The following is an 18,778-nucleotide window of genomic DNA, read 5'->3' as shown; positions in this document are numbered from 1 at the left end:
CACAGCAGCTTTTATTGTCATTAATATTTCCTGATAAATCTTGTCCATCCTTTTACTTCTGGCTTTCATGTCTTTATGATTGAAATGTGCCTTGTGTAAGCAGACACATCCTGTAGAGTTGGATGTTTTTTAAAATCTAACCTGAAAACCTTGGTATTTTAACTGGGTTATTTAGTCTATTTATATTTGCCGTAATGCTTAGTGCAGCCTATTTGAGTTTATAGCTATTGCCTTATTTCTTGTTTGTTTTTGTTTGTTCTACCTATCACGTGCTTCTTATCTTTTTTCCATATTGGCCTACTTGGGGAATGATTTTTTTTTTTTTTTTTAAACAAAACCTTTTTCCTCTACTAGTTTAGATACTATACATTTAGTTTTTATAGTTTTGGTGTTTACCCTAGAAATGATAACATGCACACTTAACCTACCAACACAAAATTCCATTAATATTTCTATCTACCCTCTTCTCAGAAATACAAGCTTCTTAGAACACTTTAGCTCCAGTTTACTCCTTAACAATTTGTATTCTATTGTGGTTGTGTATATTATTTCTCTCCTTCACTCAGGACATAATTTTTATGGTTTTACTCAAAGATCATTAAATGTTACTCAAATGTTACTTTATGTGCTCTTTCTTTTTCCTGGAATTCTAAAACTTCCACCTGGAAATTACTTTCCTTTGGTTTAAAGAATATCCTTTAGCATTTCCTTTAATGACTGTCTATGGGTAGCAAAAATTTTTAGTTTTTGTTTTGCTAAAACTGTCTGATCTCCTTTTTGAAAGACACTTTTCCTGGTATAGAATTCTAGGTTAATTTTTTTTTATTCTTTCAGTGCAATGAAAATCTTCCTCACTATCTTCTAATTTGATTGTTCCTTTTGGGAATTTTTATGCTATTCTGTCACACTTTTGAAGATAAATTGTCTCTTGTTTTTGCCTTCTTTTGATAACTACACTCTGACATTGATTTTTGGGGGTATCAAAAGATTTATCTTATTGTATGTACCATTTTGTTTATCCTTCTTTAGAAAAATTGGAATTATTAAATCTCTTGCTCTAAAAATTTCTCATGATTTTCTCCTCCGACATTTCTTTTGCCATGTTCCTTCTCTGTTCTCTTTCTGGAACTTCAATTAACTATCAATTCAATCTTTTAATTATATCCACCATGTCTCTTAACACCTCTTTCATAATTTCCATTTTGTTGTCTTCTTGTACTACATTCTGGATAAAATCTGCAGATAGTCTTCCAATTCATCAATTCTCTCTTCAACTTTGTCTGATTTGCTTTCAAATACACACATTGAGTTTTAGAATTTTCATCACTATATGTTCAATTTCTAGAAGTTCAATTTGTTCTTCTTTCCAATTTTCTTGATATGTTTTTACAATGTTTTATTATTTGCCCATATTTTCAAACTTGCAACTTACATTTTATTTATTTAAACATTGCAGACTTCTGTGTCTAAATTCTTCACAAATCTGTATACGTTTCTGCTGGTTCTTAATCAAACTATCTTGTTTCCTCATCTGTTAAGTGATTTTTTTTTTTAAATGTGAGCTGCTAATTTTCCTATATTACTTTACTTTATCACATTTGTGTAATGGCTTGGATGAATGTAGTTACCTCTGAAGATGTTTATTATTTTCTTATTCTTGGTGATAACCAGTCTAGCACTATTTAATCCAAACTATCATTTAGAGGTTTTTGGATCATCCAGGCAAAAGTACCAGCTTTTTGGTAATCCAGGGCATCAAATACACGTAAGAGCTAGCCCATAAATACAACTTTGCAGGGTCTTTTCTCCTCTTTCACTCAGTGCTAAGATTTAAGGCAGGCAACTTTCTTTTTTCTTTATGTCATTTCATGTTTGGAGGATAGAGAGAGTTTATTTCTTACACTCATACTTAGCTTATAGCCTTTTGGTGTCCCAGTATTTTAGGGGAAGTCTCCTGTTAAATGCCCTTACTTGGAAGGGACATTGGCTTTATTTCCTGGTCCCTGAGCCCCACAGAATCAGCTTAAATCATCAGGTTCTGAAAACATTCTTAAGGAAAAATATTGAATAAATGCTTTTCTGCCTCGTTATGTTCCCACACTTACATAGATTTTTGACCTGCATGTTTATTACTTTCTTGATAGCTCACGAAAACAATCACTCAACTAATATTTTTGGAGTGCTACACTATGCCAATTCATATTGAGGATACAGCAGTGTTAAAAACAGACAAAAATCCCTGCCCTCCAGGAACATATATTACAACAGTTCATCATTGTTTTTAATAATATTTTAAAAATACATTTTATCCAGCTTTCCCTTTTGGTTTTCAGTGGCTTGATCTGGGTACCATGCCTGACATATTGCCAGAAACAGAATATCCTTCTTTCAATAAACCATTACAAGAAGTACGACTGTAATGTTTTCAGTTTTGTTTGATTCTTTTAGGTGATAAATTTAGTGCTTTGAGATAAGCACAGAACCAAGAAATGGAAGGCTAGATGTGAGTCCTGTTACACATTTTAGCAAGTCCAAATATCAGACCTTGACTTTCCTCCTGGCTCAAGTGGGTTGATAGCCTCTTCATCACGGGGTTGCCTGGGGAAACTAATTATACAATGTACAATTTGAAGAGATGACTTTTTAAATTGTCAATTTTCTTATTGTTTTTGAATTAGACAAACAGTCATAAAGGAGTTACGTTTCATGTCCAAAGTCACACTTTGAAAATTTATTGTTCAAATCAAATGGTCTCTCTGAGTGGAGGGAAAGTTAAGCGTGAGAGGGTGTTGTGCTTTCAGGGCCTCACTCATCATGTAGGCTTCTAATTAATCCAGGCTTTACCCAGGAAGCTTTTCCTGAGTTCATAGAACCACCGCATTATGTCTTACCCATTCAGTGGACTGTAAGCATCATCATGGTGACCACTTGGAAGAGTTAGAACAATGCCATGTACTATATATTCACAAGAGACAAAGATAAAGGAAGATGGAGTGTAGGGGTGGGGGGTGGGGGGGGATGGCCCAGCCTCTTCGTAAAGGTCTTATTTTCTAATACCCAAATCCCTTTAAAAGAACTATCTCATCTGGGTCTACTTCATCCCCTGATGTCAGTGAACACCAAGACTGAGGAGGCTGAAGGGTAAATTAACTGTCTAACCAACCTCTTCTGTATTCTGATAATTAGTGAAGTGCTGACTGAGACCCATTTCTCTCCCAGGGGCCCCAAGCACCTCTGGACCATTTGGGTGTAACATAAATCAGGAAGGTCAAGACAATATTCCAAGCTTCTTCAGTGTAACTGAATCAGTTGCCACATAGGCAAAAGCAAGTAATGTTATCAGCTCTTTTTTTATTTTTGTTTTTGGTTTCACTTTCTGTGTCCATTAACGGATTCTAGAAAGATTCAGAAAGTACCTTGTACTTCTGGCCCAATGTTCAAGTTGCTCGGGAAACACAAGTCTGCAGACTAATGGAATTCACATCTTACCCGAACAAAATGTTTGTTTATAAATAAAAAGAGAATTTTTCTAATAAAGGGAGGCAGATGTTAACTATCTCGACTCATTTCAAATGTGCTTGGACAAACTCAACAAGTTTCAAACAGGTGATTGGAGGGCGAGCCCTGTTTTCCTTACATCCTTGAGTGTCACATTAAATCCATGTTGTGTTTTCTGAAAGATTAGAAACAGACTGCTAGATGGACTGAACAGATTCCGAGATGGAACTTTTCTGCTTTGAATATAAAGTCCTTCTGTTTTGTTGCATGCTTATGATTAGGAGTTGCTATTTATGCTAAATACCCTTTTAGTTAAAAAAAAAAAAAAAAAACTCAGGCATGCAGGGAGACAGGTTTAGATGCTGATCATTTTACTCTCTCCTCGTGCTCAATTAATTCATCATCAAGTGCCAGGTGATATCCAGGGGAGTAGAACTCAGAGGAAATTAAGAGAAACATTCTTTATTTCTTAACAATAAAAATATATGTTTCTCAAACAGAAAAGACAGTGCTACATGAATAAGGGCTCCCCTGAGTCCAAGGGATGATGTTTAACTCTGAGAAGTTTACTCTTGCCTCAAGTAAAATGAAGCTAGTAAATATTAAGTCCCAATGCAGATCAACTGATTCACAAAATGCTTTAGTGCAGAGAGACTCAAATATTTTGACTTTTCCGTATTTTACTGAAGTCTTTCACTAAACCTGACCACAGCTGTCCTTGAGGCCAGATGTTAGCTGTAAAATTCAGTGAATTTAATCTACCGTGCAACCTCCCTGCCTTTTTTAGTCAGGATGAAGCCCACAGCGTCTGTGTATATTAGCTTTACATAGCTCTGGTCACCGTCTAGAGACACCTATTATCCTCTTGAGATTTGGCCGTAGCTCAGATTTCCTCTAAGCTTGAGCACAATCACTTCATTTAGCAGTTATCTGCTTCTGTAGAGGTGAAGGAACCTCACAAACATACTCGATACTAGCCGTTCCTAAAAGTATTTGGACGAAGTCAACTACCCTCTCTTTTTATCATTGTTAAGCTACTCAAGCTCAGTTACAGTGGCCTCAGTGATGGCATTTTCTGGAAGGTTCCAGATCCAGGCCCGGCACATGTCACAGGAAAGTGGGTAGTCTGCAGAGTCAGGTTGTTGGGGGCCCTCTGCTCCCCACCTCCACCAGTGAGTTTTCTGGTCTGTTAATTAGAGACTTGGGGCTGTGCAAATGCCTGTCTGTAACTCCTAATGGTGAATTCCCTAAGCCTAGGGAGAAGTGATGCAATGGAAAGAGCATGGGGTTTTAGAATTGCAAAGACCTGGGTTTAAATCAAGCAACACCATTTAATTCCCTGAATGCCCATTGATTCCAGTCTAAGCCATTCCACTCCTGATTTAAGGCAGTCATTTTCAAGCCAGGTTCAGGATTGCTGCTGGGTCTGTAAATGTTTGAGTGATTAAAATGGAAAAAAAAAAATAATAAAAAACTTAAAACTTTTAATAAAATTGTAATTAAAAAGCACAAATACATTCGTGTGTGATGTTCCAAAATTTGGTTCCCCAAACAGCCTCATTGTTCTTATTGATTGCCTTTATAAATGTGAAATTATAAATTAAACTTTTACTCAGAAAATGCTGCTTTAATTTATACTATATTAAAGTCTCAGGTAACATTTCATGTGAAAAAAAGGGCCCACTCTTTTAAATGTTTGAAAGCCACTGCTTTCAAACATTTAATAGTGTGATTCTGACTCTCCTCCAAATATTCTTTCTCTGCCAGGGGGTTTCAGCATTGCCCGTCTGTTCTAGTTTGCTAATGCTACCAGAATGCAAAACACCAGAAATGGATTGGCTTTTATAAAAGGGGGTTTATTTGGTTATACAGTTACAGTCTTAAGGCCATAAAGTGTCCAAGGTAACACATCAACAATTGGGTCCCTTCACTGGAGGATGGCCAATGGTGTCTGGAAAACCTCTGTTAGCTGGGAAGGCACGTGGCTGGTGTCTGCTCCAAAGTTCTGGTTTCAAAATGGTTTCTCCCAGAATATTCCTCTCTAGGCTTCAGCTCCGCAAAAATGTCGCTGTTAGTTGTTCTTGGGGCGTTTGTCCTCTCCTAGCTTTGCAGAGCAAAAGTCTGCTTTCAAAGGCCATCTCCAAAATGTCTCTGTAACCTAAAGCTCCTCTCTCAGTTCCAGTGCGTTCTTCAAAGTGTCCCTTTTGGCTGTAGCTCCTCAAAATGTCACTCTCAGCTGCACTGAGTTCCTTCTGTTTTCAAGCTCATTTATATGGCTCCAGTGATTTAATTTAGACCCACCCTGAATGGGTGGGGTAACACCTTCATGAAAATTATCCAATCAGAGTCATCACCCACAGTTGGGTGGTTTGCATCTCCATAGAAACACTAAAAGAATTACAATCTAATCAACACTGATACGTCTGCCCACACAAGATTGCATCAAAGATAATGGCATTTTGGGGGACATAATACATTCAAACCAGCACACCATCCACCTGTGAAATGCTGTAGTTTTAAGGTGCTTAGTTTTCAGATCTCTCCTTCATCATTCCTTTTGAGGTTTGGAAAATAACTAATGTATTTTCAAAGATTGCCAAGACAGGTTTGATGGTGACATCCTATGTTTGCAAAGGGATAGGATCACCCTTGGGCATGGCCTGTCCCATCTGGGTAAGTACATCAGGACGAGGGGTCTTATCCAGGCAAGGCCCGGGGGGGCTTCAGGCAGACAGTGAGGTGCTAGTGAGAGAAGAAGGGGCAGCACAGTTGGAAGTCGGAAGGTATGCAGTATGACCAGAAGGAAGGAGCGTGAGAAGAGAGGCAGATGAATACACCCAGGAAAGGAGGAATCTGGCAGATGTGAAGGCTTTGTGTGTCACGCAGAGGTGTTTGGATTTTATCCAGTAAGAAACTGGTAAGATGTTTTAAGGTTTTAGAAAAGCAAAAGACATTTGGAAACTCCTGCATGTGTCTTCTGTATTTACCCAATGGTAGTATGACTTTTCCCTTTCTCAGCTCATAGGTTGAATTGTATATATTAAATTTGATCCCAAACTGGTCTAAGAGAGTGGTTTAGATTTTGTCTAGTCATTGCCTTTTTTCTAGCTGTGACTTTGGCCAAGACTTTAGAGAGTCTTCTAGGATCTGAAATCATTTCTTCTAAGGCAGATTTTATCTCAACGTTTAGGGAAACCTCATTTGCACAGGCTGTTCTTGAGTGTGTCCCAATATTACCGGGACTATTCTATAGCAGACATCACACTTGTGAGGATTTGTAATTGTTTACTTTTTTGTTTGTTTTTTATTTAGAACAAATTTATTAAGAATTATATAGGGCTATTTAAAAGCATCCAAGAAATTAGAAAAGAACAAAACCAAAAATCACTCTGAAACCCATCATGCGGGAATATTCATTAACTTAGGGTCTGCATTGCCTCGTATGCACATAAAAAGAGAAACCATTTTTCTTGAATAGAAGAAAAAAAAAAGAACTGAAGTTAAACTGAGGAAAACATGGAACTTTGGTATTTCTGTGCCAAGCACTCTTCTAAATTACGTTTGTGTATGTGTATGTATCTATGTATATGTATATATAGCATATGTAAGTGTACATTTATCCCACAAAAAAGCCCTAAGATGATTGGTAATATTATTATCCCATTTAACAGATGAGTGAAATGAGACAAAGGTTCTAGAACACATGACTATTATGAGGTAGAACTCAGATATTTGTTGAAAGCTACTTTAAGGTTAGGGGAGATTAATAAATATTAAGAGATGGGTCCAATTTTTAAATCTTATTTTATGATTTTCGATGGTATCATTTGAATACCTACTATGAAGAGGAGAAAATTAGCACTCTTACATTACCTCCTCATTTAAATTACTTTTGTTATTTTTTGCTTTATCAATATTTATTATATTTACATTTGGCTCTTAACCATAATTCCCAGAGTTGTGAGTCTTTGTGCATTGATTCGGATGATTTAGTATTCACTGTTCCTTGATTCCAGAATCCTTCATTTTTATTCATCTCTTGGTCCTTCTAAGTTATTTTTTAAGAAATTGTCATAAATGCTGTATGCTCTGGCTTCTTGCATACTCGAGAAAGTCCATTAATTGCCACTTTACAATGAATTAATGAATTAATAGAGTAAAATAAAATGAAATGATATGGCCACAGGGAAATCTGAGCTCAGCCAGATTTATTTTCACTTTTCTTTGTTCTTCGTTATTATGTTTGCATGACTGAATAATGACTATTTTGGTGTTTTATTGAGGAATAATTTACATACTATAAATTGTACACATTTAAAGTGTACAATTTTATAAATTAAAAAATGTATATATACCCATGAAATCAACACCACATCAAGAAAATGAACATACCCAGCCTGTGTTTCCTTGTGCCCTTGGTAATCTCCCCCTCCCATCCTTGTTCCCCTCTCTCGAGGCAACCACTAATTGGTTTTTTTTTTTGTTGTTGCTGTATATTAGCTTGCAATTTTTAGCATTATATAGATACAGAAATGGAGTCATACTGTGTGTACTGTTTTTTTGTCTAGCTTCCTTCTCTGAGCCTAATTATTTTGCAATTCATCCATGTTGTGGTATGTATCAATAGCTCTTTCCATTTTGTTGCTAAGCAATATTCCATGGTAAGGATATTTCAAAATTTGTTTATACATTCACCTGTTGATGGTCATCTGGGTTGTTTCCATTTGTTGGCTATCACAAATAAAGCTGCTCTAAATATTTGTATACACAGACACTCATGTGCACACACTTTCATTTCTCTGGAATAAATACCTAGGAGTGGAATGCCTGGGTCATATGGTAGGTATATGTTTAGCTGTTCAAAAAACTGGTAAACTCTTTTCTAAAGTAGCATTTTACATTCTTACCATCAGGTTATGAGAATTCCAGTTGTTCCACGTCATTGCCAATACTTGGTATGGTTAATCTTTCTAATTTTAGCCTTTCTAATCTCATTTGGGTTTTACTTTGCATTTCCCTAATGACTAATGATAATGAGTATCTTTTTCACATTTCTTTTTAGTTATCTTAAATAACAAGGCACAAGAGAGCCTCTTTTTGACTCCTTGCAATCTGGCCAATCTAACTGGGAGAGGGGTGGAGTGGTCTCACCTCATAGGGCAGACTTATTGCGCTTTAAATGACTTAAGAACTTAACCTGTTTTTTCAATCTGACAGGTGAAGGTAAAGGGAGGAAAAGAAGGGGAGACAAACAAAGGTTCTGTTTCAGTTTGCTAAAGCTGCAAGGACCCAATATAACAGAAATGGTTGGCTTTTACAATAAGGACTTATTAGTTTATAAATTCACAGTTCTAAGGCCATGAAAATGTCCCAATTAAGGCATCAATAGGACAGTACCTGCAATTAGAGGAAGCTGTTACATTGTGTTAATGAGATATTAAATGGAGAAAACAAAGACATCAATGAGTCTCAGTTAGAAAATGATTCAGAACAAATGGACACAATGTGTAGAAGAATTAGGAATGTTTTAACTAATTTATTTCATTTATAGTATCCTTTTTAAGTATGCACCAGAATGATACACGATACGAAACAAACCAAGATTAAATGAGCTCCTTTGGTACATATAAAAATTCTAAGAAATATGAAAGTATTATGTCAGTGTAATTGGCAGCACTTGGTTCTTTTTTGACTGGTACTTTAAATAATGTTTTGTTTTATAATCAATGGCACCTTTGATTTAATGAAATGTGATGTCTTCTACCTAAATGTTTTGAATATTTTTATATTTTACCCCTGCATTAACCCTTATATCTCAAGTCTTTATTTTAATAATTAAATTTCAGGCATAGTATTCTGTTTATTAGTTTCTAAGGTACGTGTTTTTAATATTGGTATTTTGTTACTTCTTTTACTTCCTTAACTCTGTAATCTCTATTTTCAATTCATTCAGTTCTTTTCACTATTCCTCTTTTGAGCTCTTTTTTTTTTTAATATAAATGAGTTTATATTGGGTTCTATAGTGGTAAGGGAATTTATTTCTTTTTCTTGGACTGGGTTCTTGCCTACGGATTAATGACAATCTCTCTCCAAGTACTTTCCCACTTAGTTTTTCTTAAGCACCAGCCAAATTGCCCCATATTTTTTCCATTCCTGACTCCCGACTCTGGCCTTGTCCTGCCCTGAAACTTCAGTGTGTCAAATTCCCATCAATCCCTCAATGTTTATCTTAAGCACATCTTTTTAAATAAAGCTTTCCATGATTTCACAGAATTGATAAAACCCCTTCCTCCTTCAAACCTTCATAGCACCTTTTCCATCGCTTGCAGTAGCTGCCAGAGTCTCCCTTGGACTTTTACTATTGATGTACTTGTGAAATAGGTTGCATTTTTTGCATATTTTCACATACCCCCAAACAGAGGAAGATGATGTGTACATAATAGATATTTCATAAAAACTCATTGAGTTGAATTAACTTGATAAATGCAAGGTATTGAAAAACTCTGTTGTATGAGCAATTAATTTTGTAACAGGATTTTAAAAATTATTGAGGATTTATTAGTGTGTAAGGATATTTGTCCTCCAACTTTAGGCATATCTAAATCACCTACATAAGATTTTTCACTTTTTTTTTTAATAGTGAGCCTTGATTCTAGCCAAACGTAGTAAGCTATAATCTCTGAGAATGGTGCCCAGGAACTTGTTTTTAAAAGCTCTAGAGAAGATTTTGATACTCATAAAACATATTGGTTTTAAGAAGTCAGATGATGATTTTTTTCTGAGCTCTATGTAGCTTTTGGAATCTTCCTTAGATCCCCTAATAACTGGGCATTGTATCCTAATGAAGCAAAATGGTAAATGTGCTAGAATAGAAAAAATCCATTTTCCTAGGAAGGAAAAAGATAGGACAAATAAAGTATGGGGTTGCTACAAGCCATTTCTTCACAGAATCAATAAAAGTGTTAATGTAAAAACAATCTAGCCCCAACAATATTACCTTCCATGAATATGGTTGCACAAAGGGGAGAAAGCACACTATAATTATTTTGTACCCCTCCAGTATCATAAAATTCTATAAAGGAAGATATATTCTTTCAACTCAAAATAACTCACTTTTTCTTTTTTGGCAGCATCAGCTTCATTTTGTGTAAATAGTCTGGAAAAATGATTTTCAGCAGGGCTAGCAAAGCTTGTATGGACAAGTTTCTAATAATATATTTATACACCACCCCAGGTAAGGCATTAATCAGATAATGTGCATAGTTCTCTACTATATACTGAGTAACCAAGTGTTAATCGTCCTGAAGCCTTAGAGTCTTTTTTAAGAATTAGTGTGTTTGTGTTAGTGTCTACACAAATTTCAGAGTAGCCAGTAGGGTCCCCATCCTCTAGAAATTTAGTATCCAAAGCAGATAAAAGCATGTGTATATAACTAGATGTATTTAAATGACTCAGAGTCAATAGAATAAGTATTTACTTTTTCCCATTGGTTGCAAACAAGCATTTTTTATGGATCTGAAACTACTAATGAATTTGCACAAACCTTGCAGCAGGAAAGCTGTTAATCTTCTATGAAGGGACAGACATTTGACATGCCAAGCTTTGGGAAAACAGGATCACAACTTCTGAGTTTTAGGAAGGAGAATGAAAGTCTGGAATTAAACCAAACATTTCTTCTGTGATGTTATCAGGGACCTGATCATCATAATCTAAATTTGCAGTTTACCTGTGAGTGGTTCACAGTTAGCCAATGTTCACACAAGTAGAGAACTCCTGAGTTAGTTCTGAGTGAGTCAGAATTCGAACACAACGCTCATGCTTCCACAGTCAATGCTAGTTGCTTTGAGCCCTTAAAACACGTGCATTTTGGTGGCAGAATCTGGGAAAGCTGTTTGGTATGAACTATTACTAGTGTGTAAGGTTCTAGAGGATAGAAAATTTGTGCCCCAATGTATCCTCAGCCCATAGAGCAGTGCTGAGCACTTAGTAAATGCTCAATAAATGTTCATTACTTGAATATTTATTTGGCTGTAAAAATCTATACAATAACTTCAATTTAAAACTTTCTTTGCTTATTTATTTTAATAACTAATTCCTACTTATGAAAGTAAAAAGGTTCATTAGAAAAAACTTAGAAATTTCTAAAAACATGAAAGAGAAAAAAACATTTGCAATACTGTGAACTAGAGATAATCATCATAAGCATTTTTGTGTCCTAGTTCCAGTTTGTGTATGAGCGCTTTTAGAAAAATGATTTGGTGCTTGTGTGTGCATGTGATGTGTGGTGTGAGTGTGTGTGTGTGTGTGTGTGTGTGTGTGTGTGTATGTATACACAAAATAACTGGAAACTGGTCCATAGGTTTTGACTTGATGTTATAAGATGAGCATTTTCTCATATGATTAAATTCATTGAAACTATGACTTTTAGTGAGCAACTAGTTTTCAATAATGTGAATGTACCACAATTTGTTGGGCATCAGCCTTATTTGGGGCCATTAAGGCTTTTTTATTTAGTTTTTTTTAAATAAATAATACAATTGCAAACGTCCTTATGACTAACTTTTTATAGCACCTCTATTCCTTTAGGATTGTTTCCCTCTGAAATGGTTTTAGCAATTTATAGTCAACCCCAAATTTGCAAGAATTGTCCCTTTTACTTCACTCTTAATTTTTTTCAAACTGATTATTTGAAAAATAATATCTCATTTTCCATAAATTTTCACTTAATTTATTATTTGTGGGGCAACATATCATAAGTGGATTTTTTATTAAACAAATTGCATCAGTCATTTAGATGTTTTGAGTTGTCTTTCTCAATGATTTGTGAAAACACTATGTATTATGGATAGAAAATTTTCATCTGTTGCACAAATTTTTTCCTCTTTCCTATTTCACTTTAAATTTGATAATTTTTTGATGTACAGAAGATTTAAACTTTATATACATCAACATTAACTTGTGGTTTCTTAAGATACTCTTTTTTAACTGACATTACCTACACATATCATTTTAGTACTTTCATGTCATTATATTTGAGGTTAAATGTTTTACTCCACTTGTAATTTATTTTGATGTAAGGTATGAAACAGAAATTGAATGTTATTTTTTATACTTGTTACAATTTATTCAATAATTGTTTGTCTCAGTTGTTTTGCATAAAAATTTAATCATGTAGTAAATTATTTTCCTTATCTCTTCTGTTCAATTAAAATATCTGTCTCTTCATAATTGTGCAAGTATTGAGACTTTATAATACCTTGTATGTGGTATATCTCATCTCTTTATACTTGTATTTTTACAAATTATAAGACAGTTCTCCTTAGTTTTAAAATTTCAGGTAAACCTTAGAATCCTATTAATAAGTACAAAAAGTAGAAAGATGAAATTAAGGTTGAAATTAGTTAAATAACTTTAAAATAACTTGGGAAGATTTCATCTGTTCATAATATTGAGTTTTCCAACACATTACACACACACACCCCAACACAAAATTATGTTTACACAAATACATATCTCCTCTTTATTAAAGTCTTCTTTTACGTCACTCATCAAAATTGTAGTTTACTTCACATAGCACAAGTGTATTACATGTTATATTTAATCAAAGTATTTTAATATTTTTCCTTGAAGTTTTTTAAACAGTGGTTGGACATTTGGGTTGTTTCCACTTCCAGGCTATTGTAAATAATGCTGCTATGAGCATTCATGTACAAGTGTTTGTGTGAACATATGTTGTGATTTCTCTTGGACTGGAACGGCTGGATCCCATGGTAACCCTAGGTTTAACCACTGAGTAACTGCCACACATCCTTCCAAAAGCACTTACCCATTATATATCCCCATCGGCAGTGTATGAGAGTTCCAATTTCTCCACATCCTTGCCAACATTTTTTACTCTCTGTCTTTATGATAGCCATTTTAGTAGGTGTGAAGTTACATCTCCTTGTGGTTTTGAATTGAGATTTTTGTGATACCTTTAAATTAATTAGTGCTGTTAGAACATAAAGCTGTGGTACTTCTTGAACCAGCTCTTCCCATGACCAATACCCATGTGAGATGAACTGGCTGATGTCTCCCGTACAATGAGCACTTGTGGCTGGTAGGCTGCTTTCCAGCATCCAGATCTGGAGCAGGGGGCTGTGCAGTGCCTACGTGCAAAGACACGTTCTAGACCCAGACTGCCTGGGTCAAATCTCTGTGCTGACACCCACCTGCTTGTGTGGCCTTGGCAAATTAGGCAATTGGGTCACAGATGTCCTCAGGATCTTGCATTAATGAGTATGAATTCAAATGAGTGTACACATACCTAAAGAAATGACTTTAGTGTTATATCCAAAAATTGGGTAGATTGTCATAAATGTTTGTCATAAGTTGAAATAATATTTTTCAGGTATGTATGTATGATTTTTAATGATTCTCTATTTTAATAGCTTTTTTTTCACTTCAATCAAATACTGCTATTGGTTTTATCAAATAAAAACACTTCATATGCTTTTTGTATATTTAATATGTACATGGCTAATTATATTTTCATTGAATTCCAATTGATTTTTAAGAAACAATCATCATCTACAAACAGTGCTGGCAAACATTTAATAACTGACCAGAAAAATGTACAATATGCATACATATGTACATAGGTTTATTATAAATTTTATGGGTATAAATAATTTGTAGTACACAGTTAAAAAAGCAAAATGTACAATATTTTGATTGGAAGTTCTACATAGCCAGTGGTTCACAGCAAGTGCTTTCATTATTTCCATTGCATTTGTAGCCAGCCTATGGTTGCAATTCAACCATGAATGAAAAACGGAGTGGCAACCCAATTTGCTTATTATAAACAATTATGTTGTTGTTATACTGGACCTACAATTAAACTGTTTCTCATCCTTGATCAACAGTATGCCAAAGACATTAAACTATAATATCCAGATCTTTTCCACTGCCAAGATTATGCTGCTCAGGAACTTGTCCAGAGAATGTTAGCTTTAGCTGGAGTGCCATAGTCCCTTCTGTTCCTTTTATGGCAGAATGAGTTGAGTCATTTAACAAGGCAGAAGCTGCTCAGTAACTTTTCAGATACTGTTCAGAATATATCAGGCAATTACTGCTTTCCTCTTCTTACTGCTTTCCTCTCCTTATCTTTTCTGTGCAACTTTTTTTTTTTAATATGGAAAGCTTCACGTGTTATCCTTGCACAGAGGCTATGCTAATCTTCTCTGTATCATTCCAATTTTTAGTATATATGCTGCTGAAGTGAGCGCTGCATGTAACTTTCAAATTTCTCATATATGCCTACTATTTTTGTAAGATGATCTTTGCAGAAGCTAATCTATCAAACTGCACCTCTATAGTTTATAATCCCTCAACCAGCCAGTAAATATTTTTATTCTTTATGCAAACTCCCCTGAGCCCTATTCATAACTGCTCAAACTTGTTTCAAAGATAAAATGTCTTCTTCAATCATTTAGAATTGAAAGTGAGAAATTCTCTAAATTTTCCTCCTGTTCCTGGCAGCAAGTAAAGCTGGTTTCTTAAAGAATTTTCTTTCTGTTGGCACACAAATATGTTTGCATAACATGAGTGATTTTTCTTTCTTTGCTCATCTTTATGTTTGGTTTATATTTATATTACAGTTATCCCAAGAATGGGATAAGCCCCCCTTGAAATTTTTTAATCATAATGAAATAATAATAATAATAAAGATGACATTTACTGGAAATTTGTATTACTTTCCAGAAATCCAGCAAACCTAGTAGGTAGAGAGCCAACTTGCAATCCCAAAGCACTTTGATTCTGATATTTATTCACTGTGTTTGAAAAAATATGGAAGTAGAGAAACACAGGTTCTCCTGGTAACAAGCTTCTCCCTTTAGAATAGCCAAGCTCCAGGAGGAAGCCACGGCCAGGGGCCCAGGGCCTGCCCTTGCATGGTCTCCACGCCCTCCTCACCCCAGTACCCTATGTTGTCCAGGACACCAGGTGACTTGTCTGAATGCCCCACTGCCTTTCCTCTCCTCCGATGATCATGCTACTGAATTAGGAGGCTGGAAAAGGAATTTTGTTAAGGTCTTCTCTGATGACTTCCTGAGCAACTACCCTTCCTCAACGATGGAGAGTGATTTATATCACTTCTTGCTAACTGTAATCCCTGAAGCTTCTAGTGTGTGGATGGCATTCACAATGCAAATGGAGGTTTATCTCTACTTTTCCTTCCATTCATCGTTTCAATTAAAATCTCAGCCCTGAAGATATTATGTTTCTGAGCTGGTTTTGTTATTTTTCTCTGGAAGTCTGTCTTTATCTTAAAAGATTATTAAAGAGGGGGAAGCAAAATAATAGCCAACTCAAATAAAAATATCATATTAATTAGGGGTCACTTTGAGGCAAATTTGACCTCTGTTTCATAAGGATCCAGAGAATGTCTCACAGGTAGTCTTGCATTTGCTTCTTTAGGAAAATATGAAACATTCTTAAATGAGTCTGATAATGCTGCTTGAATAAAATCATTTAGCCTCTGGCTTTTGAGGGAGAAAACATAAGCAATAGAAGAAGGAAGCATAAGAGAAAAAATCCATATTCAAATGAGAGAAATGAAATCAAAAGTGGGCCTGACACACTGACTTTATCCATTGTGTGGACAGATGAGTAGAAAAAAGGGGGACAGAAAGTAAATGAATAATAGGGGGGAAAAGGAGTATGAGGTGTTTTGGATGTTCTTTTTTACTTTTATTTTTATTTCTTGGAGTAATGAAAAAGTTCAAAAAATTGTGGTGATGAATGCACAACCATACGATGATACTGTGAACAATTGATTGCACACTTTGGATGATTTTATGGTATGTGAATATATCTCAATAAAATTGCATTTAATAAAAAAGAAAAATTGGCCTGAAGTTCCAACTGGACTAATGACTTTTCCAAAATGATTTGATTTTATAACAACCTTATAGACACTAAATGAGCCTTTGGACCAGACAACTTCATAGTGATGCCTGAAGTTCAATTTTGTAAGCCTCCACTATTTCCTTAGATAAGATTCTAATCCTGAAACCCAGTCTCTTTTATCTGTATCTTACTTGGCTGTTTGTTTGTGTGCTTGAGTGTGTGCTTCTATCTGCAGACAAGATTTCCATAAGAAAGAGGCTTCTGAACTTGTGTGTGCTTGGATTTTGTATACATATTCAGTGATTGCTGGGGCAAATTTTGAATATAGACATCAGAACAAAGAAAATTACCAGGGGTAAAGAGAGACATTACATACTGATAAAATCCCAAGTAAACATAATAATCCTAAATATTTATACACTTAAAACAAAGCTTCAAGGTACAGGAAGAAAAAACACTGAAAGAAATAAAGGAAAAAATTACATTTGGACTTCAACACTCCTCCCTCAATAATCAATAGAACAGGAGGTAGAAATAGAATCAGCAGTGAAAAAGAAGAATTAAACAACACCAGCAGCCAAATCAACCTAATTTATATTTATAAAACACAAAATACACCTTTTTTTTTTTTCAAGTACACACAGACATTCACCAAGATAGACCATATTCTGGATTATTAAAAAAATGTAATTTTAAAAGGAATAAAATCATGCAAATTATGTTCTTTGGCCATAATTGAATTAATCTAGAAATCAATAACGGAAAGGTAATATGAATATCTCCAAACTCATGGAAATAAAACAGCACACTTCTAAATAGTCAATAGCTCAAAGAGGAGGTGTCAAGGGAAATTAGAAAAATAGTTTGAAGGGAATGAAAAGGAAATTACAACATATTGAAATTTGTAGGGTGCAGCTAAAGCAGTGCTTAGAGTGAGATTTATAGCATTAAATGATCATATAATGACAGAGATGTCTAGGTACCAACTTCTGGTTGTGGGACTGCTCAATCAGACAGAGAAGGTCTGGTGTAGAGACACAGAGGAACCCAAGTTGAGTGTTAAGGCTCTGCCAGATTTCAAGGAACAGGGATGAGATTAGGGAATTTTACTTAGTGAGAGTTTATTGAAAAGGGAATACAAAGCAAAGCAAAAAAAAATCAAGACCCCGAGTTGTATGTTCAGGCTTTCTCAGGTTTCAAGGGATGGAGACAAACTTAAGGAAACACATTTAGTGAGGGTTTATTGAAAGGCTGCTCAGGGAACACAAAATAAAGCAAAAGTCATGAAAAAGTGTTGGCAAACATGTGGCCATGCCCCACTTTATTCACCATCATTCATAGTATAACAAATGCATGGGCTTTGAATTCAGGCAGATTTGAGTTCAGATCTGAATCTGCCATTTTCTGGTTAAATGATCAGAGGTGATGTACTAGTCATTTGTCCTTGGCACAGAGACTGGTCCATTGTCCCTGGCACAGTCCTCAATAAATGGTAGGTAATAGCAGTGGTGCTAGTGGTAGTAATAGTTGTAGAGGCAGCAAAAATAGGCAGTAACTCTAGAGATGCAGAAGCATCTCTGGTCACCTCCTTGTTTTTGACTCAGCTCCAACATTTCTGCTTCTCTCTGCTTGTTTCTTCTCCTCTCTAATTTCTCTTTCCTCTCTTCAGTCCTTGCTTTGAGATCCTCAAGGATCTTGGTTTACTTGCCTATTTGGTGAATGTGCCAGGTTTCCCTGTTTCAGCAGTGGTAACAGTGCAGGGGAGCCCTATTCCATGCTGGGGATTCATTAGCTCATTTAATCCTCACCATGATCCCATGAGGTGTCTCCATTTTACCAGTGATGAATGGAGGTTCAATGTGTGACATAATGAAGTCTGACCAACTGCCAATCCCATGCTGTTTTCCTACCACTGCACTGTTTCCAGGCAGAGTCCAAATCAGTGACAATCACCTTACAGTAGTTTATGAAGTAGCTTCTGTCCTGAGTTTTAGGAAGCCACTTACGCTAGCAGAGCTTATAACATAGCAAAACTGACTTGTGTTTTCCCTCCAGAGTCCATTTCTGATTACCATTTGGTGGAAATTCTAAGAGTGGGTGAAATTATCAAAAACAAGTAGAAAAATGAGAGAAGCAAAGGGCCATGGAAATCCATGGAACATCCCTTATTAAACAAAGAAGAGTAGACTGATTGTTTGCTAGAATATGGATTGTCAGGAAGCTACCAGGGAATCTTCTGAGGATTATTTGAACCTAATGGGTCCTGTTTGCCTTGTTCCCTCAAGTCCTCGATGCTTTGGCAATTTATGTATTAGATACTCCTTGGATGGAATTTGCAGAGATTTCACTACTATCTCAGGGAATCCAGAAGAGCTATGACTGCAATTGG

At 35.5% G+C, this 18,778-nt stretch overlaps 1 pseudogene; it reads right to left on the bottom strand.

Annotated features, from left to right (window-relative positions):
- Positions 1–14,665: 14,665 nt before the first annotated feature.
- LOC119535591 lies at positions 14,666–14,765 on the bottom strand (annotated as a pseudogene).
- Positions 14,766–18,778: the final 4,013 nt, after the last annotated feature.

This window comes from Choloepus didactylus, chromosome 5 (assembly GCF_015220235.1).
Source record: "Choloepus didactylus isolate mChoDid1 chromosome 5, mChoDid1.pri, whole genome shotgun sequence".
Classification (NCBI taxonomy): domain Eukaryota; kingdom Metazoa; phylum Chordata; class Mammalia; order Pilosa; family Megalonychidae; genus Choloepus; species Choloepus didactylus.
Note: the sequence above shows the minus strand (reverse complement) of the source record. Positions and strands in the feature narration are given on the sequence as shown.